This window comes from Lissotriton vulgaris, chromosome 6, assembly GCF_964263255.1.
Source record: "Lissotriton vulgaris chromosome 6, aLisVul1.2, whole genome shotgun sequence".
Classification (NCBI taxonomy): domain Eukaryota; kingdom Metazoa; phylum Chordata; class Amphibia; order Caudata; family Salamandridae; genus Lissotriton; species Lissotriton vulgaris.
In genome coordinates this window covers 927,040,320-927,067,727 of record NC_141694.1, presented here as the reverse complement: position 1 = coordinate 927,067,727, position 27,408 = coordinate 927,040,320, and positions in this window count along the sequence as shown.

The following is a 27,408-nucleotide window of genomic DNA, read 5'->3' as shown; positions in this document are numbered from 1 at the left end:
AAATCGCGGTATGCGGCTTCCGGCCTCACTGGTCGCTGGGGCTTGTAGTTTCTGCTTCCTGCTGCCCCGGTGGAGTGTGCACGGCGGCGGCGGCGCTCGAAGGCACAGAGCGCCGCGGCTCCGAGATGCAAGCTGTTGTCCCTCGCGGGCCCCTCGCGCCCACACAACCACAACGCTGTGTCCCTGGTAGGTGCGCTGAGTCCCTCAATTTAATTTTCAGGGAGGTGAAAAGGCTCTTGAAATGTAGTTCAGGAAGTAGTAGTCAAAATGGCTGTGTTTCCTTCTCTTCCTTTATATATATTCAGGTACATAACCAATCAAATGTCAGGAAAAAAAAATTGAAAATGAAAGTAACATTTTCATTGGTTGTCAATTCCAACACTTCAGATGTGTTTTGTGAAGTAATTTACCTCACGGTACTTAGAGAGGTCTACAGGCTTAATGGCTAAATGGAATTTCAATCAAATTTGTGAAAATGAAAGGGATTGTTATGTAGTATGAGCTAATCTATATTTGGTGAGAGTGTCTCTAGTCGTTTTTCTGTAAATTACTTTCCCACCTTTTTTTAGGACCGCTTTCCGGAAAGCGGCCCGGTTAGCGAACCTTAAGCGTCACGGGAGTCCACCATTTTGTGTTTCGGTCGCATTAAGATACAAGATGGAGGGCAAATAATGTTTAGAATGGGTAGAAGGGGTCATGGTAGACTTATCTTGACCCCCTAGGTTTTCTGAGGGTGGCTGAGGAGGCTTATATGTGCGGAAAAAAAACATTTTTTTAAAAAATCCGCGAGGTTAGCTTTCGGTTAGCGAACCGGGTAGCGCTCCGGGGAGCGTATTTTGTGGAAAATTAGTGAAAAAAGTTAGAGAAAAATAATAATTGTGAGTGATCAGATGTAGGGTAGCTCTGAGAAGAGCTTTTGGGTTTATGGTACATTTAGGTACTTATAAGTAGGTACCAATGCACAGTCTTAAATTCAGAATGAAAATTCTGTTGCCCTCATCTGAGAAGTGAACTCCATCTCCTCTGTAGATATCTTGCATGTAGTAACGCAAGTTATTGTTGTACAGAGAGCCCATTCCATGGTCTCTCATGTAAGCTGAAACAGATTTGTTTACATGCTTCCTCGCTTTCTCAATTTGTGGACAAAATTGGTTGGACCACCTCCATTTCTGTCTTTGGCATATATTGGAATATGGAAAAACAAGGGTTAAGGAGGGTCTAGGGGACTATGTTTAAAGACCTGCCAAACTCAATACCCCTAATCAAACTGCTAAGAACACAAAGAGTTGGGAGGTCTATTGAACAACGTAGCTGAGTCTATGAGGTCCTGCTAAAGTGACCCTTTTGGATTGCACTGAACCAGCCCAAATGGTCACATGACATGAATGTATGTTAGATATCCTATCAGCCCACCCATCTGGCGGAGCCTCGTCATGTAGGACGTCCAACCAGGGTGGTGAGTCAAAGCCCAGATGTATTGGCCAGACAACACACACTACTGGTTCATCTTATAGGGGTGTCCGTGCCACGGAGTGGTGCTGAAAGAGTGCAGTGCAAAACAGGGAGTGAAGACAAGGTGATCTTAAAATGACGGTCGAGGCAAAGAAAAATGTTTTTATTAAAGATATTCACCAAGACGCCAGGTTAAAAAGGAGTGTAAAACAGTGTGAAAAAATCACTGTGATACTTTGCTGTGTACTATGGATTAGGCCAACATGTTTCTGCCGAAGGTGGTACTACACCGGCATTCTTCAGGGCCAAATGCAAAGAGATGTTGCTACTGCAAAGGTACACTCAGACAACTTGTACAAAGTGAAACATAAAACGAGAGGAGGACAGAGCAAAATATTTGTTTAGAGAACTGTCCAAGTCAAGGTGTGGTCATGTAGACCATCCTACCATACCCTCCAGACCGGAAGTTGAGGAGGAAGAATTCCCAGCCATATGTGGGAGTCGAGCCTCACCTCACCCGGCAACGGCTCGGAGATAGAGGCCCCGCTCTCTCCTTCGGCTTAGGTGGCAGCCTTGAGGTACCGACGGAGAGAGCGGGGCCTCTATCTCCGAGCCGTTGCCGGGTGAGGTGAGGCTCGACTCCCACATATGGCTGGGAATTCTTCCTCCTCAACTTCCGGTCTGGAGGGTATGGTAGGATGGTCTACATGACCACACCTTGACTTGGACAGTTCTCTAAACAAATATTTTGCTCTGTCCTCCTCTCGTTTTATGTTTCACTTTGTACAAGTTGTCTGAGTGTACCTTTGCAGTAGCAACATCTCTTTGCATTTGGCCCTGAAGAATGCCGGTGTAGTACCACCTTCGGCAGAAACATGTTGGCCTAATCCATAGTACACAGCAAAGTATCACAGTGATTTTTTCACACTGTTTTACACTCCTTTTTAACCTGGCGTCTTGGTGAATATCTTTAATAAAAACATTTTTCTTTGCCTCGACCGTCATTTTAAGATCACCTTGTCTTCACTCCCTGTTTTGCACTGCACTCTTTCAGCACCACTCCGTGGCACGGACACCCCTATAAGATGAACCAGTAGTGTGTGTTGTCTGGCCAATACATCTGGGCTTTGACTCACCACCCTGGTTGGACGTCCTACATGACGAGGCTCCGCCAGATGGGTGGGCTGATAGGATATCTAACATACATTCATGTCATGTGACCATTTGGGCTGGTTCAGTGCAATCCAAAAGGGTCACTTTAGCAGGACCTCATAGACTCAGCTACGTTGTTCAATAGACCTCCCAACTCTTTGTGTTCTTAATATATTGGAATATACCAAGGCAGTTTGAGGAAAAAGTGCCATTAATTGCTCAAAGGTGTCCTTTAAAAGCATTTCCAGACCTACCCCTGTCAAAGTGCCCAAATCATTACCTCCACAGTGCACAATTAACAGGTCAGGTTTTGGCAAATGCATAAAGGTTTTCACCAATGGTATCAATTGGTGACATTTTAATCCTCTTTGGCCCAACCACTTAATTTCCACATCTTGTAAATTGAGGTTAGGTAAATTTCTGTTCTCAGCATACCTTTGAGCCCAGTGGATGTAACTATGTCCAACAATCCAGACCTTAAACATGGTGGGAGAAGGTTGTTCTGCAGTCAGATGAAGTGTGGTAATGAAAGGGCAGTTGAAACAGTAGGAGTTTCTAAAGAAAAAAAACTGTGGATTTCCAATGCTAATGATTCATTAGCAGTGATTGGTGCATTTCCATTTCTGAAAACAGAAAGTTAGGGTGCATGGATGTGTTCTTTGAAACATGTAGTTTGAATGGTCAAGGAAGAAACATTTAATGAAAGATTGCACTGGATACGCAGGTGCACTGAGAGTTCAGAGTTCAATTGAAACATTGTTGTGTGAATTTGCAAACATGAGAGGTCTTCCAGGAGGTGGTTGCTATGGAAACAAGGCAGAGAGGGCAGAGGGGGGAAGGGTTTTGATTTGAAAAAAGTGAGGGAAGAGGTATGATTGGCTAATATGAGAGATATGTGAAATGAATATCTGTATTTCTGTGCTTTCAAAAGCTGCAGCCTTTGGAGTGCATCCTGGTAACAAGAATTATAAGGTAAATGTTTTCTACTCTTTTTACCCGCAATGCACTGCTGATGATGTCACTGACACTATCTCTGATTTACTCTCTATAGCTGTCTTTCTTTTTACATTATTCTCTGTTTACTTCCCTTATACTAACTCTTCTTTTTTTAAAAAAAATATTTTTTTGGTTCGCTTCAAGTTCGCGAACCGGTCAGCGAACTTGAAGCGAACCAAAAGAAATAGAGCTTGCCAGAGTGATAAACATTCTAGCAATTTTATTTGAAAGGGGAGGTAGTTCTGAAAAGAACTTTTGTTTTTTGTTTTTGTTGTTTTATTTTATTTTATTTTTTTTCTGAACATTTTTTGATTTTTTTGTATTTTTAGAACAGTTTTATGTTTTTTTGTGTTTTTTATGGAGGGGAAACAACAAAAAAATAGGCATTGAAAAGGGCTCAACAGGAGCAAAAAAAAAATTACTGCTTGGGTGCATTAGGGCACTTATGGTTTTCGAACACCATATTGATCAAGTTCACGCTCATGTTCCCATACGAGAGCATAGCACCACAATATATACAGGTAAACTTCATATGTTTAAAGTTTGGCTGAATGTTTGGCACAGTTTCCTGTGCCTCTCTTCCTGTCAAAGACATTGTTGACGTAGATCTGGCCACAGGAGTTGTCGGGGGATTATCTTGTAGGTCCCTTAACTCTGCCCGGCTGTAGTTTAAGGGATGCCACCTGGCCATATGGCGATGCATAGTATAGTTGCCCATACTATATTTTTTCTCTGTGCCTCTAGACAATCTGTATTTACAGATGAGGCAGGTGGCATATTTAGCATTGACCTTCTTGTCCCCTGGAGGGATGGAAAAAAACTGCCAGATGAAACTTGTTTTCCTCTTAGAAACACGGGGCAACTCCGGGATAAATTCTGGTTGATCTCTATCCTCTTCTTCTTCTTCCTCCTCTTCCTCCTCTCTGTTGGAGATAAATTGACTTGGTGGTCCTCTCTTCTTATGAGGAGGTGGAGGTGGTGGTGGGGGTGCACCAGCTGCAGCAAGTATAGAAGCCATTGCTGAACTCCAGGAAAATGGTCTTTCTCTCACCAAGATGAAAGTCAGAGTGAGGAAAGAAGGAGGGGTTTACATGATTTGGGAAAAGCAAAAGTTCTGAACCAATGAAAAGTGTTATTTGTAGGTCACATGACCTAGTCATACATCATTTGGAAACCAAAAGTGAAATGAACCAATGAAAACTTTGATAAACAAGTCACATGACCTGTTCCGCTTACGTTACGCGGTGCGCGCCGCGTCTCGGATCGCTTCCGGTTCGCGGTCCGGAGCACTTCCGGGAGCGCTAACGCGGCGCGTCATTAGACGCATTACGCGACAACGTGATACGTCGCGCTTCCGCGACGCGTCACAGTTCCGCTAACGTAACGTTTACCGGTTCGCGGACTAGGTCGCGGCATCAAGATGAGCTAACGGAAAGCTTCCCGGTTCGCGAACTGGAAGCGAAGAAAAAAAATATTAAAAAAAAAATTATTAATAAACATCTAAAATATATTTTAAGATTTAAAGAAGAATACATTTTACAGTTACAGATGTTAGCTTTTAAAAAACCAATGAAATTCACAGAAAAAACCATAGGTTATAGACCATATATAGTTAGGAATTTGCATTTACAAAACCTTGAAAATTCACTGAAAAAACCATAGGTTATAGACCATATATAGTTAGGGATTTGCATTTACAAAACCTTATTTTACTCGCATAAAACCATTGAAATTCCATATATAGTTAGTTGCGCTAACTATATATCGCGCACCCGCAATCCACTGCTGATGATGTCACATATTACATCATTCATGACATGGTCAGTGACATCACTGATGACATCACTGATGACAACATCCAGTGACTGTATGTTTCTGTAAAGTGTAAATATGTCTTACATATTGAAGAATGAGTGGATGTATAAGTGTCTGGATGAAGGATTTAGTAGGTGCATGACTGACTGTATGAGTGAGTGATTAAATATGTCTCACTGAGTGCATGGGTTAGTGACTAAACTGTCTTAATTTGTGCATTATTATGTCTGTTGTTCTGTAAACTGCTGCATGTGTTGATAAGTAGCTATATGAGTAACTATATGGGTTATTGATTGGTAACCCAGGTATTTGTATGGAAGACTGAGTGTGTGTGTGGGTGGCTGGGAGGTGTATGACTCTGTGCATAGATGTGTGAGCAGTTGATTCACTAGATGTATGGTTTCAAAAGTGCATGTGGAAACAGCTGTATGGGCGGTTGACTGTGTGCATGAGTGTATTGGTGAGTGAATGGATATCTCAGTGCTACATGTCAAAGTAAGTACATATGTAAAAACAGTACAAGTGAGAGTTGACATATATAAATAACTGTGCATAAGAGCTAGTGAATGTGTGAGTGGCTGTATGGATCATTGTGAACTTGTATCAGGGATTGTATAAGAGAGTAAATATGTGTTAGTATATGTTTGAATAAGTAAAGTTTGTATAACTGTATAGTTGAGGAAATGGAGGTGCGATTGATTCTTTGCATGACTGACTAGGTGTGTGAGTAACTCCATGGATGAGTGACAGTCTGTGAGTGTCTGTTTACACTGATTGTATCTAAGGTTATATCAGAGTCTGAAGAGGTTCATCGTATTATCACATGAATGATATCATCAGTGATGTGATCAGTCATGTCAAATGAGATGTCATCAGTGATGTCATCAGTGATGTCATTTGAGATGTCATCAGTGATGTCATCAGTGATGTCATTTGAGATGTCATCAGTGATGTCATCAGTGATGTCACTGACCATGTCATGAATGATGTAATATGTGACATCATCAGCAGTGGATTGCGGGTGCGCGATATATAGTTAGCGCAACTAACTATATATGGAATTTCAATGGTTTTATGCGAGTAAAATAAGGTTTTGTAAATGCAAATCCCTAACTATATATGGTCTATAACCTATGGTTTTTTCAGTGAATTTTCAAGGTTTTGTAAATGCAAATTCCTAACTATATATGGTCTATAACCTATGGTTTTTTCTGTGAATATATATATATATATATATATATATATATATATATATATATATATATATATATATATATTACCTACTGGCGGTCACCAGTAGGTAGTTATAGTTAGGACCTATTATCCATAGGAAAATCGCAACATTTTATTCCCAATAACTTTGGCGCCGGTCGACGAATCCATAGGAAACTAAAGCTGCGGCTACAGCCCGAACTGCTGAACGGAATTACACCAAATTTGGCAAAAAGCTTGCCCTTAGTTAAGAAAGAACTCTGGGGCATATTACCAACAACTAGCGATATTTATCGCTAATTGGGCTTAGCGAGTATTTTTTTAACGCCAAGCATCACCGGATATTATCGTAGAGATAACGTGCTATTAGCAACGTTTATCTCGAAAGCAATATAATATCTGGCGTTAGCGGCAAAATGCGTGAATATCGCTGGTAATCCAGCGATATTCACACATTATCGCTAATGAGGACTTAGCCATAATATCCACCTCCCATTGGATATAATGGCTAAGAACTGGTCTGAGCAGGCATTAGTTTTTGGAGATATTCGCGCTTAGCCCAAATATTTCCATCGCTACGCCTGTGTTGGTAATTGGCGATAGCGATGTTAGCGACTGTTTTTAGGCGCTAACAGGTTGGGTACGCCCACTTTGCATGTCATTAGCGATAAATATCGCTGATAGGCAAAGCGGGCCCCAAACTGCTTGCTATCGCCTACAAGCTGTCGCTAACTGCTGTTAGCGACAGCTTGCTAATAGGGCAATAGAATTATCGCTGCTCAGCGGGCGAAAACGGCCGCTAAAGCAGCGATAATCACATATCGCCCGCCTTGGTAATATGCTCCTCTTTTTGTTAAATGGTGTAAATCTGTTCAGTGGTTGCTGAGAAAATCAAAGTAAAAAAATAGTGATAAATATGGCCACGCAGGATCCGCACACCCTTCCGATCACAAGCTTTATGCTAATTGGCTGTCAACACTTCAAACCAGAAAGTTTTGGCAGACATCTTGTGCCTCGGTAGAACCGAGGCACAAGAAAAGAGAAAAACAACTGCGCAAAACACGAAAAAGGGGCAGAGTAGAAACACCCTGACTCCCTAGGCCTGCTTAGGGGGTCCCACAATTTTTTTTTTTTAATTGTGGAAAGCGCGGAGGATCCACAGATCCAGCCGAAAAAAAAAGGAAGAGCGGCCTTCGTTAATATTTAACCCCCGGGTGGGCCAAATCCCGGGGGCAATCTTTTATTATAATTGGGGCCCACAACAGCCCCGGGGACTGCCACCCCCAGGAGTTTTTAAACATATTTGCGGGGGACTCACAGCCCCCCAGCCCCGGGGACCGCCACCCCAGGGCTTCTAAAATAAATGGGTGGGGGGGCTCAAAGGCCCCCCAAGCCCTGGGGACCTCCACCCCCGGGTTTTTTTGAAAATATTTGCGGGGGCTCATGCCCCCCCACAGCCCCGGGAACCGCCACCACCTGGGCTTCTAGAATAAATGAGTGGGGGGGCTCAAAGGCCCCCCAAGCCCCGAGGACCGCCACCCCTGGGGCTTTTTGAAAATATTTGCAGGGGCTCACGCCCCCCCGCAGCCCCGGGGACCGCCACCACCGGGGCTTCTATTTTTTTAAAATAAAAAAACCTGTGTGGGGGCTTGACCCCCCCACATGCCCTGGGGACCACCACCTCCCCAGGGCTCTAAATATTAAAATTGGGGGGTCCGTGATGCCCAAGCCCCGGGGACCACCCCCTGGGACTTTGTAAATGGCGGCCCTCCTCCTGGAGCTCTCGATGGCCTTGGGGACCGCCAACCCACCCTGCAGTGTCCCGGGGTGCCCAGCCAGGGGACACTGCTGTTTGCTATGGCCTGTCATAGCAAACTGCTTTGGTTTTTGGAAGAGAGAGCGGGAATCCTGCTCTCTCCTCCAAAAACCAAAGACGATTGCTTTTCCACATGGGGAGCTGCATCTTAGCAGCTCCCCATGTGGAAAAGCAATGCACGGCGGGACCGTGGGGGGATTGGAGACCCCTCACGGTCCCCAACGGATAGGGCCGGCCCCGGGGTATGGTGTCCCCGGGGCCATAAGTTGCCTGGGAGGGGGGCCATGCCCCATCCTGAATTATAAAAATTTAAAAAATGAAAACAAAAAAACCCCAGAAAAGCCGGCCCCAGGGGATGGGGTCCCAGGGGCCATGAATTGCTTGAGGAGGGGGGCCACACAGCCCCCCTCCAAAAATGTAAATACATTTAAAAAACTGGCCATGCCCCGGGGATGGGGTCCCCGGGGCCGATTATGGCCTCGGGGGGGGGGGGGTCACGCGGCCCTCTCCCAATTTTTAAATAAAAAAAGCGGTCAGACCCTGGGGGATGGGGTTTTACCAGGGTCGATGAAAAAGGGAAAGAAGGGGGGGCCAAACAGACCCCCTTATTAAAAAAAAGGACCGGCATCGCACAGGAGGCCCCACCCCCTCCAGCACTTTGCAAACACGCCCTCTGGAGCGTTTGCAGATGGGAAACTAATTCCCCTTGAATGCTGGGGTTACCCGGGGGCCAACTAGCCCACCAGGAACCTCCAGCATGCACCAGGGAGATGCTTTGCAGAGAGGTGTTCAGAGGCCACACCCCTTTTTACACCTCTCTGCAAAGCAGTTCTGTGGTGCTTAATGGAGATACCTGGTGGGCTAGTTGCACGCTAGGGACCCTCAGGATTCAAGGGGACTTAATCCCCCAACTTAAAACGTGCCATGGGGTGCGTTTGCACAGTAGTGAAGGGAGGGGGTGGGGCCTAAGGTGACATGTGTGCAAACACGCCCTGTGGCGTGTTTCAAGTTGGGAATGAATTCCTCTTCAATCCTGAGGGCCCCTGGGGACCAACTAGGACTTAATCCCAAAACTTAAAATGCGCCACAGGGTGCATTTGCACACTTGTCACATCAGGCCACGCCCCCTCCCTGCACCACTGTGCAAACGAACCCCCTGGACACGGATGGGGTCCCTAGGGCCCAAAAAATTGAAAAAGAAGGGGGGCGACACAGCCCCCTTCTTAAAAAAAATCAAATTAAACGGCATCTCGCCGGAGGCCACGCCCTCTTCTTTCATCACTCTGCAAACGCGCCCCCTGGTGAGTTTGCAGAGGGGGGAAGAATTCATCTTGAATACTTGGGGTCCCTGGGGGCCAACTAGCCCACCAGGAATCTCCAGGATGTGCCAGCTGCGTTGCAGAGAGGTGTTCTGAGGCTACGCCCATTTTCACACCTCTCTGCAACAAGGCTCTGTGGCACTTACTGGAGATACCTGGTGGGCTAGTTGGCCCCCAGGGACCCTCAGGATTCAAGGGGAGTTAATGCTCCAACTGAAAATGGGCCACGGGTCCGTTTGCACAGTGGTGAAGGGAAGGGGCAGACCTGAGTTCACAGGTGTGCAAACACACCCTGTGGCGCGGTTTAAGTTGGGGAATTAATTCCGTGTGAATCCTGAGGGTCCCTGGGGGCCAACAATCCCACCAGGTACCTCCAGTATAATGGAGCTGCATTGCAGAGTGTTGTAAAAAGGGGCATGGCCTCTGAACACCTCTCTGCAACTCAGCCTCCTGGCGCATACTGGAGGTACCTGGTGGGCTAGTTGGCCCCCAGCGACCCACAAGATTGAGGAGGAATCAATTCTCTAACTTAAAATGCGCCACAGGGCGTGTTTGCAGACATATCATGTCAGGCCACGCCCCCTTCCTTCACCACTGTGCAAACGCACCCCGTGTTGCGTTTTAAGTTGGGGAATTAATTATCTTTCAATACTGAGAGTCGCTGAGGGCCAAATAGTCTAACAGGTATCTCCAGTATGCGCCAATATGCTGCATTGCAGACAGGTGTTGAGAGGCCACGCCCCTTCTTACACCTCTCTGCAATGCAGCTTTGTGGCACTTACTGAACGTACCTGGTGGGCTAGTTGGCCCCCAGGGACCCTAAGGATTCAAGGGGAGTTAATGCCCTAACTGAAAACGTGCCACGGGGTGCGTTTGCACAGTGGTGAAAGGAGGGGGTGAGCCTGAGTTCACATGTGTGCAAACACACCCTGTGGCACGATTTAAGTTGTGGAATGAATTCTTTGTGAATCCTGAGGGTCTAGCCCACCAGGTACCTCCAGTAAGCGCCACGAAGCTGCATTGCAGAGTGTTGTAAAAAAGGGCATGGCCTCTGAACATCTCTCTGCAACTGAGCCTCCTGGCGCATACTGGAGGTACCTGGTGGGCTAGTTGGCCCCCAGGGCCCCACAGGATTGAGGGGGAATTAATTCACTAACTTAAAACGTGCCACAGGGCGTGTTTGCAGACATAGCACCTCAGGTCAAACCCCCTTCCTTCACCACTGTGCAAACGCACCCCGTGACGCGTTTTAAGTTGGAGGATTAATTCTCTTTCAATACTGAGGGGCCCTGAGGGCCAAATAGCCCAACTGGTATCTCCAGTATGCGCCAGGGAGCTGTGTTGCAGAAAGGTGTTCAGAGGCTACGCCCCTTTTTACACATCTCTGCAACTCAGCTCTGTGGCACTAACTGGAGGTACCTAGTGGGATAGTTTAACCCTGGGACATTTGGAATTGAAGGGGACTTAATCTCTCAACTTAGAACGGTGACAGGGTGCATTTACACAGTGGTGAAGGGAGGGGACGGGGCCTGACGTGATGTGTGCAAACATGCCCTGTGGCACTTTTTAAGTTGGGGAAAAAATTCCACTTCAAACCTGAGGGACCATGGGGACCAAGTAGCCCACCAGGTGCTTCCAGGATGCACCACTGCGCTGCGTTGCAGAGAGGTGGTGCAGGCCATGCCTCTTTTTACATCTCTCTGCTATGAAGCTCTGTGGGGCTTACTGGAAGTACTATGAATTCCGATTTACTCACCTGTTATCATGAGAGACCTTAGTGCTGCATCTTCGAGCCTAGTACTGATCCTGAAAAGTAATTCTAACCATACTGACCAATAACTTGAATTTCCTTTCACAGGCTAACATTGACTGGTTTCACTTGGAAATTCTTCTAAGTGTGGAGCTTTGGAACTTTAAAAAATTGACTTAAAATCATCCAAACAACGATTTACTAACCTGTTATCAGGAGAGAACCCAGTGCTGCATCTTTTAGCCTAGCACTGACCCTGTAATTCTAACTGTACTTATCAGTAACTTGTATTTCCTTCCATAGGAATCCATTGTCTGGTTTCACCAGAAAAGTTTCTAAGTGTCTATTTTCACAAACTAAAAATATTCCTTAAAAATTACCTGTATGACTTAAACACATTCTTTCAACTGTTTACAGGAGATGCACCAGTGCGGGATCCAGGATCCACCATTGAGTAAGAAAAAGTAACAATAACACTACTTACCTGCTAAGTGAATTTCTTCCCATAGGATTACATTGGTGATTCTATGTGAAAAAATGTGTGTCAACTTTTAAAATACAATAATATTCCTTAAAAATCACTACTGTAACCAAAACACTTTTGCTCAACCGTTTACAGGAGAGGTCCAAGGACTGAATCTAGGATCCAGTCCTGTGGTTAGAAAAGTAATCCATAAAGTAACTAATTGCATTTAACAAGAAATCCACATTGAGCTCAATGTTGCATTGTGTTTGAAATTGTGTTGCACATTGCAACAACTGTAATTACAGTACTTAAAAGTCTATTGCCTATTTGCAAAGTATTTAAACTAAAGTAATTCATTCTGAGAAAGTATATTTTGTAATGTAATGTATAATGTAATTATAATGTAATATACAAATAAAATATCTAAAAATAAATAGTTTAAAAAAATGTAGTAATTCAGTATTAAAAAAATAAATATAACAATTAATACATTTAAAAATTGTCATTTACAAAACCTTTGACATTTACCAAAAAAAACATAGGTTTCAGATATGTTATAGTTAGGAATTAGCATTTAAAGAACCTTTGAAATTCACTGAAAAAAACAATAGGTTTCAGACATGTTATAGTTAGGAATTAGCATTTAAAAAACCTTAGAAATTCAGTTAAAAAACCATAGGTTTCAGGGGTGTTATAGTTATCTGGACATTTTACTTGTACAAAACCATTGAAATTCCTCCGTTATAGTTAGCTCGACTAACTATAACTCGCGCACCCGCAATCCACTGCTGATGATGTCACATATTACATCATTCATGACATGGTCAGTGACATCACTGATGACATCATCCATGTGACAATCTGATACACCTCATCATACACTAGGATAACCTTTCAACACTCATTATAAAATATGGAGTACCATATTTGAAAACATTGACACACCAATACAAGTTTCTAAAAACCCACTCAGTGATTTCTACATCTACACACACATCTGAACACCTTCCTATAGATTCACTCATACATGCTAACAAAGATCAATAAAACATTATTAAATATACTTATACACCTACATCGACATTACATACCAGCCCACATCCTATTCATGTATGCAGTCATCCTACTCAATTGTGCAAACAATTGATCATACTTACATTTACTAAGCTACACACTTATACAAACACCACTTTATTGATTCATACAGATAGTAACTCATACTTAGTGTGTTATAAAACCACTATTACAAGTATACAGTTTTCGATACAGTCACTCATACAATCACTGAGTGTTAGGTATACTTATTTATAAACAACTGTCAAATACACTGCCCTTTATATTTCTACTATGTTGGACATGTATCATTGAGAAATATATTTACTCATCACCACACCCATAGAGAGATTCACTTACCCAAACAAGTGTTTCCACATGCAGTCTTAACTCATATACCTACTAAATCAACTACTTATACATCTTTGGACAGTCACACACCTCCCACCCAACCACACACACATTCACTATCCCATACAAATTCTCATTTAAATGGTAAATTCTAATATAGACTTTCACATAGCTAGTAACCTACTTATATAGGAGTTTACACAACAAGAGATACAGTGAAACAGATATTCACACACTTTAATCACTATCCCATATATTTAGTGAGACACTTTAAATTAGTCACTTCGACAGTCAATCACAGTGCTAATAAATCCTCCATCCAGACACTTAAACATCCACTCAGTCTTCAATGCGGATTGCTATATTTAATATATATATTTAAATATCGAACCAAACCACATTCACTGGATGATGTCATCAGTGATGTCATTTGAGATGTCATCTGCGATGTCATCAGTGATGTCACTGACCATGTCATGAATGATGTAATATGTGACATCATCAGCAGTGGATTGCGGGCACACAAGTTATAGTTAGTAGAACTAACTATAACGGAGGAATTACAATGGTTTTGTACGAGTGAAATGTCCAGCTAACTATAACACCCCTGAAACCTATGGTTTTTTCACTGAATTACTAAGGTTTTTTAAATGCTAATTCCAAACTATAACATGTCTGAAACCTATGGTTTTTTCAGTGAATATATATATATATGTCATGTCATGAGTGATGTAATATGTGATGTCATCAGCAGTGCATTACACGCGCAAGTTATAGTGAGTCCAACTAACTATAACGTGGGAATTTCAATGGTTTTATGTCAGTAAAATTTCCAGGTAACTATAACTGGTGTGAAACCTATGGTTTTTTCAGTGAATTTAATAGGTTTTTTAAATGCTAATTCCTAACTATAACTGGTGTGAAACCTATGTTTTTTTCAGTGAATTTCAAAGGTTTTTTAACTGCTAATTCCTAACTGTAACTGGTGTGAAACCTTTGTTTTTTTCTGTGAATTTCATAGGTTTTTTAACTGCTAATTCTTAACTTTTTATAGGGCTTCATACTTATGTACTTTTTAGTGAATTTCTAAGGTTATTTTTTCGCAAATGTCTATAGCTGAGAAAGGTATGTTTTTATAAAAATGAACCCTATATTGTATATTAATATAATATATTTTTTTAAAGTATATTCATTTTTTTTTTTTATTTCACCTTGGTGCGCTTCCGGTGCGCGTACCGGTGAGCGCCCCGGTTCGCGTACCGGGGCGTGTTCCGTCAGCGCACTTTTTAAAAAAAAAGAAAAAAAAAATAATGAGAAAAGGAAAATGAATAAGGGAGCAAAAGAAGAGAAGAAAGAGGAAGAAGACTAAAGTTGAAGTTCTGGGAGAATGTGAATGGGTGATGAAAGTAAAAGGAAGGAGAGTAAAGGATGGGGAATGACAGGTAGTGACAGAACTAGAGAAAAGGAACAGCGGTGACAGAGGGAAACAAAATAGCAGTGAATGTAAGTAAAGAGGAGTGAAAGAGGGTGGATAAAAGTGAATAAGGGTAAGACATGGGGAGTGATAGAGAGAAAGAACAGAGAGAGTAAAGGAAGGAGTGTCAGAAAGGGACTAAGTGAATCAGAAAAAAAAGGTAAGTGAAGGAGTTCAAATGAGCAGGGACACTAAAAGAAGTTGAATGTGGTAGGAAAGTAAGGAAAAGAGAAGTAAACATGGAGGATAAGAATAAGTGAGGGAAGCACAGTAAGGAATTAGGAGTGATTATTACCATATAATTATTGAAAACTTTACTCCATGTTAAAACTACACTTTGTATCTGTGAAAGACAAAAGAAAAAAAAAGTTATAATTAGTAAAAAATATATTTTAAAATAGAAGAAACAGGTCAAGCGGAAAAAAAACAAAAAAAGTATACTAAGAAATAAAGCAAGAGTGAAGGATACAGAAACAGAAATAAAGTAATGTAGAAAGACAAAAAAGAGGGAAAAAGAAATAGAAGGAGAACAAATTACTGAAGATAAGTAAAATACTAAAAGAATGTGAGATATCAAAACGAAATCAGGAAAGAGAAGTGAGTAAAAGGAAAATGAGGGAAAGGGAAAGGAGTCTAAATGATGATCCATTAATAAGAAACAGGAATGGAAGGTGACTGAGAGTGAGTGAAGGGGAGTCACAGAGTGAAGGGATGAAAGGATTGAGGTTAATATAGAACAATAGAGGAAAAAGGAGTGAGGAAGTAAGTAGACAGAAAGACAAAGAGAAGGACTGAGTGAACTGCAGTACAATGAGTGAAGATTGCAAAAAGAGTAAAGGAGCAAAAGAAGGAAATAGAGGGGAAGAGAACTAAAGCAGTGGTACTGAGAGAATGTGAGAAAGATGAAAAGTGGTGGAAGGGAGAGAGGAAATGCAGACAGTTGAAATTGGATTGAGGAGTTGTGAATGAAGTGGAGTAAAGGAACAGTGATGAAACAAAGTGAAAGAAAGGCAGTGTAAGTGAGTAAAGAGAGCTAAATAAGGGTGGAAAAAGGAAAATGAGTGTGAGACAATGGGAATACAATATAAATTACACAATGCAAACTATAGAATAACTTATACAACATATGACATCGTTTTTTTTGCTGTTCTCAGAATATATTGAATTTCACTTAAATTAGTGAGTTCAAACTCTTCATCATATAACAGCGGGAAAAAAAACACAATCTAAAAGATTGTGTTTAAAAAAAAACATAAAAACTTATAACTCATATAAGTACACTAATCTTTAATTCACTTACTTTTCCGTGAGGCCAAATAGAAGATAGTGAAGGTCCTTTTGGTGGAAAAAAGTCTGCTGTTCTCTATAACTTCCATTTCATCGACTTCCTATGAAAAAAAATCTAAGAACATCATACCTTACACTTTCCTTACGGCCAAATTGTGTCTGATATATGAGTATTTTTTACTTTGAGATCCACTTACAGTACCTATATGAGATAAATAATGTACAACATTAGATTAACTAACTAACTAACTAACTTTTATTATCTATTCCCGTCTTCAAAGGCCAATTCCCTTTACTAAAACTTTGGTTTTAAAAACACTAGGTAAGAATTTGTAGAGTCATAAGGCAAACGTTGTTTATAAGTCAAATGAGAATCATTGCAGTAACTCCATCCTTTTTCACATTTTAAGTAGCATGTATAATGTCCTGAAGTTGTCGAAGGACCGTCATGATAAATAATAGCTTCAGTTGTAAAGGTTCTTCCTGAAATTGATAACTGAGAAGCCACAAAATTTTTGATAGAAGTTGTCAATTTAGTTCCATCAGGTCTACATCGTTGGAAAACTAAAATGATATACTGACCATAACTTTGTATAAATAATGTGGATAGCATTGGATAGTTACATTGGGTACACACCATATTATGATCTGCTGCTTTAACTACATTTTTAAATGACACTGATTTACAGTCTGGTAAAGTCAAATATATAAATCTTTCAGTGTCTATTCTAGTATTACTTGATGAACTACACTTGTGGCAGTCATGCTGCCATTGATAAGAAAGGCTGAAAATATTATCTACATCTACGCCTTCATCTTCCAAAACACCAAACATATACATTAAAAATTCCTGACAATCCTGCTGAATGTTCTGTGAAAATCTATCTTGACCAGAACACATATCTAAAATATTTTGAATTTCTGTTACACTTTCTATTTTTGCTCTATCACTGCTACATTTCTCAAACACAGAATTCAATAAACCACACAATCTTTGATCCCGATTTTCAACAATCTGTTCTTGTAAAGTTTGAAGAAAAAAAACAACATTAACCACTACATTAGCATAGCAGTTGATACCAGAACTATTTTCAAACTGAAATCCAACAACATTTTCATCACAATCCTTTTTCTTTCTGTTTTGAATTACAGTTTCATCTACTTTTTGTCTTTTTGCTACTACCTCACTGCAATTATCCTCATTTCTTCTTTTTCGGCCTACCACACGTTTTTCAAACAGAGGATATTGAGGCAAATGTGGAGCATACTCTCTTCTTAACCTATTGTATTCTTTAACACAATCTAGATCTGCACACATTTTTGTCTCATCACACTCAATCAAGTACAATCCTGATAAAGTTCTGACTCGGGATAATGCCACATATGCCATACCCTCTTTAAACACAGATCTTCCAATGTTCACTAAAGCATTATCTACACTTAAACCTTGAGATTTATGAATTGTTACTGCATATGCCAAACAAACAGGAAACTGTTTTCGGTGAACATATAAGTCTTTTACAAGTAAAAATCTAGCAGAACAACGACTGATTTGTTGTACTTGCTGAATACCATCACATTTTATTTTTAAAAATTCAATTCCATCTCTATTTCTATAATTCACAAAATCAACAACATAACCCATTGCTCCATTTACCAGACCTCTTTCAACATTTAAATTCCTTCTCAAAATGATACGAAAATTTAAACACACATTCAGAGTCTTTTCAAAACCAGCTGCTTTAGAAATACTTTTCTCTAATGACTTCAATTTGGTTTTCAAATTTCGGACAAAACAATTGTTGCACCCATATGCTCTATTTTATCTATTGCTTCCAGTTTCACAATCTCTTCATTTTCTAACTCTAACATTTTGTTGTTGAAAATGGAACATTCTTGCAGAGTTGGCATCAAACATATCCCAGATTTTTTCTCAGTCATTTTTAAAAAAATATTCTCTGGAAGAATATTTTCATTTGGATACAAATTTGAAATTAATCGAGAATGTAAAGCTTCTTTCCCAAGCTCACTTACTTTTCCAATTCTTACATCTTGTAGAATATTTTTATAATCTTCATCCTTTGCCTGTCGCATATTTTGAAGCAGTTCAGCATATTTAAAATTTAACCATATATTAACGTTTCCAATGCTTCCAAGGGACTTCCTGGTATCTTCATGCGTGAGCATTTTAAACACTGGTTGTCCTTTTACTGGAGTCAACTGCAATAGATCTCCAAAAACAATAATGTGTTTTCCTCCAAATAACACATCATACTCTGTTCTAAGAATTTCTTGCATTCTCAAATGCACAAAAGCAAGCATTAGATTTGAGACCATGCTTACTTCTTCAATGATAAGAAGTTTCATTTTCTTCAAGACTCTTGAAACTTCAGAACAAGCATCTCCAGATAACTTGTTGTAATGCAATTTATTATCATGCTCAACTGGCAGCATCAATAAACGATGTAGAGTAATCCCTTTAATGTTATGTGCTGCCAGACCAGTTGGAGCAGTTACAACACAAGACAGCAGTGAATCAGTTCTTTTCTGCAGATAACTTGAAATGGCTTTAATCAGAAAACTTTTTCCTGTCCCCGCTTCTCCACTTACGTATAGTCGGACAGGCTCAAATGATGTACATGAGCACTCTTTTTTCTCATGTCTGAATCCATGTTCAATCTGTTCTGTGACTTCATCATATATCTTTTTCTGCTCAACGTTTAGTTGCTTTACCAAATCTTCTAGGTTAACTCCATCCTCTTGAGCTTGTTCCATAGCTCTTTCCACCTCATCCATGGCAGTTGCAGCTTCATTTTGGATAATTGGTCCTCCTAGTGGATCCTGGCTCAAAGAAGTAGAACTCTGACTGTCTTGAGAACTGTCTCTAACAATCTCTTCAGCAATTGTGGTTTTTTGCTCTATTTCTTCGTTCAACATTTGCAGGTAATTTGGAAAAACAGGACATTCTATGGTATCCTTAGTTGCATTAAAAGAGTCTTCATAACACAGAAAATCTCCAAGTAGTTCCTCTTCTGTACGCCATGGCTTAAAGAGTTGCAAAAGAGCTAAATAGTAAAATTCTCTTTTGTCTGGAGCTTCGCAACTCAATTTTAGATGATTAATCAAATGGCCTTTTCTCTGCTTCACTAGACATCCTTCATACCCAATGACAGCATATTTTCCATTATTGATATCTTCTGTGATGTTCCTCTTATAACTGTAGTTTTGCAGAACTTCATATAAACAAGTGTTCTCAAGGGGAGTACTTCTATTTGGATAGTATGTATCCAACATATTTGTCTTCAAAATATCTGTACTGTTTGGTTCTTTCTCCTCCAAATATTCAATTTCTTGTACAGATTTCAAAACTCGGTTTCGTGTTGCAGCAAGACCTAGACCCACCCAAATGATTGTTCTTGATTTGGCATAGAGACTTGTTGATGATAACCGATCAGAACATTCATATGCTCCAATTTCTCGATGCGACAACATCTTCAGACTGAAACTGTATAATTTCTTGCTTAGACTCTTTTCATGTGAAATGTCCTCCCACATTTCCTTCAGTTCTGTCTTTTCTTTTTTTGTGATGTAAGATGTCACATATCGAGCCACAGCAATAGAGTTGTCAGCAACAAACTGAATATCCATGTTAGCATTCCACATGGACAAAATCACTGGGTTGTAGTCGTTGATGTACTTGGACTCTTCGTTTCTTTTTAAAGTATATGTATTTTTGGCAGATTTCCTCGTCACAGTATGTCGTAGAGATGACATCAAATTATTTACTCTTCCCTTAGAAATCACTGGTCATGGAAACGCAAAACGACATTTCGTGTAGTACTTTTCCTTGTTTTTAAATTTTCGACGACAGTACTTTCCACAACGATGAGATTGAAAACGTAAAACTTGTTGCCTTAAACTGTTTTCTTCAGTAGTTTTTGAAACAGCACATGTTGAATACTGTTCAATGAAACTCATCTCTGTTTCATCCGAATCTAATCCAAATTTGGGTGCATCTTTAATCCATAACAGCATATGTACATGAGGAGCACCTCTCGCTTGATATTCCTTCCTCCAAAAGAAATCCAAAACCTCTCCAAGGGGAGGATTTTTTTTGTTGGTAATAAAAGACATCATAGCTTCAAATCTATGATTGAAATATCTGCAAACATTCAATGGATCCAAAGAACACAGTTCTCCAGGTGTTTTCAATTCTATATTTTGTATGTTTCCATTTGCCTCTCGTAGAAATTGAAGTAAGTCGTCCCATGCATACTCAGCACAGCTAAGAGTAAGGAACCATGTAGGAGTTCCTAAGTTTCTTAGCATACATTTCAATTCCCCATGACGACGGAACCAATACTCATTTGTTCCACGCTGACATGCCATGAGATTGATTAGCTGAGATTCCAAAATACTGTCTTGCACATTGACTTTCTCCATAAAGTCCCTTGCTGAAACATTTTGCAGATGAGCTCCACTTTTCAATATATGATTAACTGCATAAGAAAGCCCAGACAAATCACTTTCATACAGTAGATGAAACAAATACGGAATGCATTGCCGAAACCTTGGATCTTCAGCATATAATCTTAAAGTCTGGTATTCAGCTGCAGGAATTTGAACTGGCCGATCGTCATATCGTCCACCACGACCTGTTGGAAATAACTGTGGAAAACAACGAGCTTCCAAACTTTCTTCCCATACACTAATGGGACTTCCTTTTGCTGCTTTCATTTGAAACAAGTCAATTGCATTCCCCATTACTTCTTTGGAATGCAAAGGATGAACAGTATAATGTTCATATATTTCTTCACTTCTAGACACATCAACTTTTTCAATTTGGCCAACTGAACAATCACTGTCTTCTTCTGTAGCTGTTTCCTCTGCTCCAAGACTTACATCTTTATAGTACTCATTGTTTTTAACCAAATACAACGTTGCCTTTTTGACTTTCCTAACATCCACTAAATCTTGCCAGATTTTCTTACTCTTTGTCGGAACCCCATTAACTAGAATAACCAGAGGATCCTCTTCTACTCTTTCTACACCAATTGTATCAATATTTTTCTTGATATCTAGAGGCAAATAAACAACTCTTCCCTTTAATCCTCTTTGTAAATCTGTAGGAGGTAATTTCCCTATCTTAGGCTCCATGCGAACAATAGCTTGAAAAGGATGGACACATTGAATCAAAATTGATTCATAAGTATTTAAATCCATCAATTCAGAAGGAATATCTACCAACTGAAGATTATTATGAGCAGCTCTAGCAGGCATTCTATTTTCATTTAATTTTTTCAAACAATAATTACAAATACACTGATCAAAACTCAAATCCAAAGAATTCTCCACCAACAAATAACTTACAAAATCCTGCCATTCACTATTATTTTCCAATTCACATTTTGCATATAAAACAACTAACCTAGTCTGAATCTTATAATGAGTCCGTCAACAACACACACAAGTTAAATTAGGCCTTTCACTTGAATTCACCTTAAACTTGGTAATTTCCTCGTCAAACTTTTCTGTACTTGAAATCTGTACATTGTCTTCCACATTATCATCCAATACTATATCCATTTCTACACTGTCCTCTTTGTTCCCAAAATAACAAAACTCAATTTCTTCACAAATAGTCTTCACATCCACTTCAGATCCATGCAAAAGAGCACTGTTTAACTGTTTAAGCTTAAGTGCTGGGCTTTTTGCATGATACAACCTTCTCACTAATTTCCTCACCTTATTATGATGCACTGCTCACATCCTAAAATGATGAAAAACACTCTGACATACTTTTCTAGAAAGACAAGCCAGTGAATGCCCATGCAAACCTGTGCTTTCTCTCACTCTGCAAGGATCTAACTCCTGCAAGATCTTCATTTTTTGTTTTAGACTTTTCTTACTATATGTACGTAAGAAATTTCGAAGCAAATCGATTGAATCCTGTCGCACACTACAAATACTACTGCATTTCCATGTTTACACTGGACGCTTAGTACTTCTCCCTAAAACTTCATCACCTAACACCTCTTCTGCATCTCTAGACATAAGTTTCTCTTTTTCCATCGGACAACCGTCTTTCACCTCATATGCTCGACCACTGGTGTCAACTGCATGCACCAAATCATTTTCCTGAAAGTAACTCTCCTCATTACAAAATGGCTCAGAACTTGAACTATGCATCCATTCTCCAGAAAATACTTCACAAAAATTAGTCCGATTAATAATTCTTTTCCATCTACTGTTCGATTTGAAAACATCAATTGCCTTATTAAGTATTCTAATTCTATTGATTACTGAAATAAATAATTTTTTCTTAACTTCAAAAGCCTGATCAACAATCTTCTCTACACTTTTCCTTTTCTTGTAAAAAGCAGCTCTCTGTTTACCTTTCTTTTCATTCTTTAGCAAATTTAAAACTACCCTATTGCGAAACATTCGTCTACGAATGTCCCTAAATTGATTTAACCTTCTATTTCTATCCATAGTCTTATCTCCTGATCCGATAGAGACATTTTTTGAGGGCCTCTCCTTCCTTTTTAAATTTGTTGTCTGCTTCTGGATCTTCTTATGACCATTAACATTACTTTTTGATCTACATAAATTGTGAAGAAAAGACTTAATTGTCTTACCAGGAGCTTTTCTGGTGTTTTTTGAAGTACTTGTTGTAGAAGATTCTTGTATTTCCTTTGATGATTTTGATTTTTTACGTATGGTATATTTTCTATTCCTTTGCCTTGATGGCATTTTTGCTTGCTTTTAAAATGTTGATTTCAATCTGTGGTTCTGAAAAAAATAACACATAAAAGACCACTATTAGCAAACAACAAAGTAATGACAAAAAGAAAACAATATAAACACTAATTTGCAACATATTAAAGTTTATACCAAAGCAACTCAGGGCCTTATTTATGAAGGCCTTACGTCACCAGTGCATCCCATGTTAAAAGAGACGAACCGGTGCCACAAGGCAGTCATAAATAAGGACCAAATGTAAATACCATTGATTTTCCCCAAAAATCGTTTTTTGAATAACATTTAAGAAACACTGCGCAGAACCTATGTACAACCACTCAATATCACTTTGGGAACCTCACTGTTTCCCAAAATACAAATCCTTTATCGTGCAAATGTTGATAGCAAGTATTATCAAAAAGCAAAAAACAAACCACAGGAAACAAACTCAGGGCCTTATTTATGAAGGCCTTGCGCCACAAGAGCGTCACTTATTTCCCATATTTAAAGTGATGCACCGGCTGCACAAGGCAATCATAAATAAAGGCCAAATCAAAATACCATTGATTTGCACCCAAAATCGTTTTTTGAATAACATTTTAGAAACACAGCAAAGATCCTATATACAAGCACTCAATTTCACTACTCAACCCTCACTATTTCACAAAATAGAAATCCTCTATCTTGCAAATGTTCATAATAAGTATTATCAAAAAGCAAAAAACAAATCAACAGCCAACAAACTCAGGGCCTTATTTATGAAGAACTTACGCCACAAGAGCGTCACTTATTTCCCATGTTTAAAGTGATGCACCGGATGCACAAGGCAATCATAAATAAAGGCCAAATGAAAATACCATTGATTTGCACCAAAAATCGTTATTTGAATAACATTTTAGAAACACTGCGCAGAACCTATGTACAACCACTCAATATCACTTTTGAAACCTCACTGTTTCCCAAAATACAAATCCACTATCTTGCAAATGTTCATAATAAGTATTATCAAAAAGCAAAAAACAAATCAACAGCCAACAAACTCAGGGCCTTATTTATGAAGGCCTTGCGCCACAAGAGCGTCACTTATTTCCCATGTTTAAAGTGATGCACCGGCTGCACAAGACAATCATAAATAAGGGCCAAATGAAAATACCATTCATTTGCACCCAAAATCGTATTTTGAATAACATTTTAGAGAAACTGCGCAGAACCTATGTACAACCACTGATTATCACTTTTGAAACCTCACTGTTTCCCAAAATACAAATCCTCTATTTTGCAAATGTTCATAGCAAGTATTATCAAAAAGCAAGACTCAAACCAACAACAACAAAAAATCAGGGCCTTATTTATTAAGGCCTTGCGAGCGTCACTTATTTCCCATGTTTAAAGTGATGCACCGGCTGCACAAGGCAATCATAAATAAGGGCCAAATGAAAATACCATTCATTTGCCCCCAAAATCGTTTTTTGAATAACATTTTAGAAAAACTGAGCAGAACCTATGTACAACCACTGATTATCACTTTTGAAACCTCACTGTTTCCCAAAATACAAATCCTCTATTTTGCAAATGTTCATAGCAAGTATTATCAAAAAGCAAGACTCAAACCAACAACAACAAAAAATCAGGGCCTTATTTATGAAGGCCTTGCGAGCGTCACTTATTTCCCATGTTTAAAATGATGCACTGGCTGCACAAGGCAATCATAAATAAGGGCCATATGAAAATACCATTCATTAGCCCCCAAAATCGTTATTTGAATAACATTTTAGAAAAACTGCGCAGAACCTATGTACAACCTCTCAATATCACTTTTGAAACCTCACTGTTTCCCAAAATACAAATCCTCTATCTTGCAAATGTTCATAATAAGTATTATCAAAAAGCAAAAAACAAATCAACAGCCAACAAACTCAGGGCCTTATTTATGAAGGCCTTGCGCCACAAGAGCGTCACTTATTTCCCATGTTTAAAGTGATGCACCGGCTGCACAAGGCAATCATAAATAAGGGCCAAATGAAAATACCATTCATTTGCACCCAAAATCGTTTTTTGAATAACATTTTAGAAAAACTGCGCACAACCTATGTACAACCACTCAATATCACTTTTGAAACCTTACTGTTTCCCAAAATACAATTCCACTATCTTGCAAATGTTTATAATAAGTATTATCAAAAAGCAAAAAACAAATCAACAGCCAACAAACTCAGGGCCTTATTTATGAAGGCCTTGCGCCACAAGAGCGTCACTTATTTCCCATGTTTAAAGTGATGCACTGGCTGCACAAGGCAATCATAAATAAGGGCCATATGAAAATACCATTCATTTGCCCCCAAAATCGTTATTTGAATAACATTTTAGAAAAACTGCGCAGAACCTATGTACAACCACTCAATATCACTTTTGAAACCTCACTGTTTCCCAAAATACAAATCCTCTATCTTGCAAATGTTCATAATAAGTATTATCAAAAAGCAAAAAACAAATCAACAGCCAACAAACTCAGGGCCTTATTTATGAAGGCCTTGCGCCACAAGAGCGTCACTTATTTCCCATGATTAAAGTGATGCACCGGCTGCACAAGGCAATCATAAATAAGGGCCAAATGAAAATACCATTCATTTGCACCCAAAATCGTTTTTTGAATAACATTTTAGAAAAACTGCGCACAACCTATGTACAACCACTCAATATCACTTTTGAAACCTTACTGTTTCCCAAAATACAATTCCACTATCTTGCAAATGTTCATAATAAGTATTATCAAAAAGCAAAAAACAAATCAACAGCCAACAAACTCAGGGCCTTATTTATGAAGGCCTTGCGCCACAAGAGCGTCACTTATTTCCCATGTTTAAAGTGATGCACCGGCTGCACAAGGCAATCATAAATAAGGGCCAAATGAAAATACCATTCATTTGCACCCAAAATCGTTTTTTGAATAACATTTTAGAAAAACTGCGCACAACCTATGTACAACCACTCAATATCACTTTTGAAACCTCACTGTTTCCCAAAATACAAATCCTCCATTTTGCAAATGTTCATAATAAGTATTATCAAAAAGCAAAAAACATGTCAACAGCCAACAAACTCAGGGCCTTATTTATGAAGGCCTTGCGCCACAAGAGCGTCACTTATTTCCCATGTTTAAAGTGATGCACTGGCTGCACAAGGCAATCATAAATAAGTGCCAAATGAAAATACCATTCATTTGCACCCAAAATCGTTTTTTGAATAACATTTTAGAAACACTGCGCAGAACCTATATACAACCACTCAATATCACTTTTTAAACCACACTGTTTCCCAAAATACAAATCCTCTATTTTGCAAATGTTCATATCAAGTATTATCCAAAAGCAAGACACAAACCAACAACAACAAAAATCAGGGCCTTATTTATGAAGGCCTTGCGCCACAAGAGCGTCACTTATTTCCCATGTTTAAAGTGATGCACTGGCTGCACAAGGCAATCATAAGTAAGGGCCAAATGAAAATACCATTCATTTGCATCCAAAATCGTTTTTTGATTAACATTTTTAAAAAACTGCACAGAACCTATGTACAACCACTCAATATCACTTTTGAAACCTCACTGTTTCCCAAAATACAAATCCTCTATTTTGCAAATGTTCATAATAAGTATTATCAAAAAGCAAAAAACATGTCAACAGCCAACAAACTCAGGGCCTTATTTATGAAGGCCTTGCGCCACAAGAGTGTCACTTATTTCCCATGTTTAAAGTGATGCACTGGCTGCACAAGGCAATCATAAATAAGGGCCAAATGAAAATACCATTGATTTGCCCCCAAAATCGTTTTTTGAATAACATTTTAGAAACACTGCGCAGAACCTATGTACAACCACTTATTATCACTTTTGAAACCTCACTGTTTCCCAAAATACAAATCCTCTATTTTGCAAATGTTCATATCAAGTATTATCCAAAAGCAAAACACAAACCAACAACAAAAAAAATCAGGGCCTTATTTATGAAGGCCTTGCGCCACAAGAGCGTCACTTATTTCCCATGTTTAAAGTGATGCACCAGCTGCACAAGGCATTCATAAATAAGGGCCAAATGAAAATACCATTCATTTGCACCCAAAATCGTTTTTTGAATAACATTTTTAAAAAACTGCGCAGAACCTATGTACAACCACTCAATATCACTTTTGAAACCTCACTGTTTCCCAAAATACAAATCCTCTATTTTGCAAATGTTCATAATAAGTATTATCAAAAAGCAAACAACAAATCAACAGCCAACAAACTCAGGGCCTTATTTATGAAGGCCTTGCGCCACAAGAGTGTCACTTATTTCCCATGTTTAAAGTGATGCACTGGCTGCACAAGGCAATCATAAATAAGTGCCAAATGAAAATACCATTCATTTGCACCCAAAATCGTTTTTTGAATAACATTTTAGAAACACTGCGCAGAACCTATATACAACCACTCAATATCACTTTTGAAACCTCACTGTTTCCCAAAATACAAATCCTCTATTTTAC